This window comes from Prunus avium, unplaced genomic scaffold (genome assembly GCF_965620075.1).
Source record: "Prunus avium unplaced genomic scaffold, drPruAviu1.hap1.1 HAP1_SCAFFOLD_165, whole genome shotgun sequence".
Taxonomy (NCBI): domain Eukaryota; kingdom Viridiplantae; phylum Streptophyta; class Magnoliopsida; order Rosales; family Rosaceae; genus Prunus; species Prunus avium.
In genome coordinates this window covers 27,501-29,581 of record NW_028276953.1, presented here as the reverse complement: position 1 = coordinate 29,581, position 2,081 = coordinate 27,501, and positions in this window count along the sequence as shown.

The following is a 2,081-nucleotide window of genomic DNA, read 5'->3' as shown; positions in this document are numbered from 1 at the left end:
GGGTTTGCAACTCATAAGAGCGTCACTTTCAACGTCCCCGGCATTGGATTGAGTTTCTAAAAACAACCGTGCACACCGAGGTTAAACTTTACCGGCTCCACTCCGACTCGCCGCTCGCCCACTAGTCCGAAGGCAACAAAACATTTGTTTTTCATTTTGATGAAAATTTCTGTTTTTAAATCTTGTTGGTTTGAAATTGTTTTGAAAAGGTTCTTTAAATCTTGCGGGTTTGCAACTCATAAGAGCGTCACTTTCAACGTCCCCGGCATTGGATTGAGTTTCTAAAAACAACCGTGCACACCGAGGTTAAACTTTACCGGCTCCACTCCGACTCGCCGCTCGCCCACAAATCCGAAGGCAACAAAACATTTGTTTTTAATTTTGATGAAATTTTTTGAAAACATTGGCTTGGCAAGCCCCAATCCGCGACTATCCACCCACCGCCACCCCACACGGGTGGTTGTTGTTGCGAAATGAGGTTGTGGTCGACATGCCCGTGCATTTGAGAAGGAGTTCCTAGCACTCCATGCTCTCCCATGCCAAAAAATAGCCTAGACAACCCCATTTCGCAACTTTCCACGCCTTTTTTTTCCTCCCTCACCCATGGCGGCGGCGTGGTGGCGGCGGCCGGATTCCGGCCACCACCGCCATGGGTGGCAGCCCCCCGACCCCGACACCAAACCCATAATACCGAGGCAACATATCGAGGCAACATGACATGGGTGTGGCGTGGGGGAAGGGGGCTGCAGCTAGGAAGGCATGGGCTGCCATGCATATGCAGGCAACACACACCCCCCTATATAGCATTTTATGCATTTAGCCCTTTGACAGGAAGAGACATCACCTATGCGCGAGGAGTCATAATGGGCTCTAAATAATTCAATACAAGGTATTTGGACGTGATTTTTTGCAGGGATACTAAGAAACATGCAATCTATGATGGGAAAAAGTTTCATAAATTTTTGAAGTCGGGAAGTATTTTTTATTAGTTTTAGAAGTCGTAAAATTGAAAAAATCATTAAAACAAATCCGGGAGGAATTTTTTAGTTTTGTAAGTTGGAGAAGGTCCTAAAAATCATAGACTACTTATGGGGAGCTTATTGTGCGAGGAAATTTCAATAAAAACGGGGTTTGACAAGATTTGAAAAATTCTGTCGACATTTGAAAAAACCTGGAACCATGCTGCCGGCATGCTGCGCACATGCTGCGCGCATGCTGCGCGCAGACTGCGCGCATGCCATGGCAGGACAAGTTTTGCTAGCCTCACTGTCTACAGATGCGCAAGCTGCGCGCACGCTGCGCACAGGCTGCGCGCATGCTGCGCACAGACTGCGCGCACGCTGCGCGCATGCCATGGCAGGACAAGTTTCGCTAGCCTCACTGTCGACAGATGCGCAAGCTGCGCGCAAGCTCCGCGCACGCTGCGCACAGCCTGTGCGCATGTTGTGCGCATGCTGCGCGCAGGCTGCGCGCAGGCGCCGCGCATGCCATGGCAGGACAAGTTTCGCTAGCCTCACTGTCGACAGATGCGCAAGCTGCGTGCACGCTGCGCACAGGCTGCGCACAGCGCATGCCATGGCAGGACAAGTTCGCTAGCCTCACTGTCGACAGATGCGCAAGCTGCGCGCACAGGCTGCGCGCACGCCATGGCAGGACAAGTTTCGCTAGCCTCACTGTCGACAGAATCAGCACGCTGCGCGCAAGCTGCGCGCACGCTGCCGGCATGGTGCGCGCACGCTGCCGGCATGGTGCGCGCACGCTGCCGGCATGGTGCGCGCACGCTGCCGGCATGCTGTGCGCACGCTGCGCGCGCGCATGGCAGGACAAGTTTCGAAAATTTCTGTCGACAGTCTCAGCAGCGCGCACGCTGCCGACATGCTGTGCGCACGCTGCGCACAGGCTGCCGGCATGCTGCGCGCAGCCCATGGCAGGACAAGGTCCGAAAAATTCTGTCGACATTTTTACGCCGTGGTAGGCTTCCGCTTCGCGTCACTTTGTCGACATTCAAGCCTACCATTTGTATTGAATTTTTCAAACCTTGTCAAACCCCATTATTCAAATGTCGAAAAATTTTGTCGACA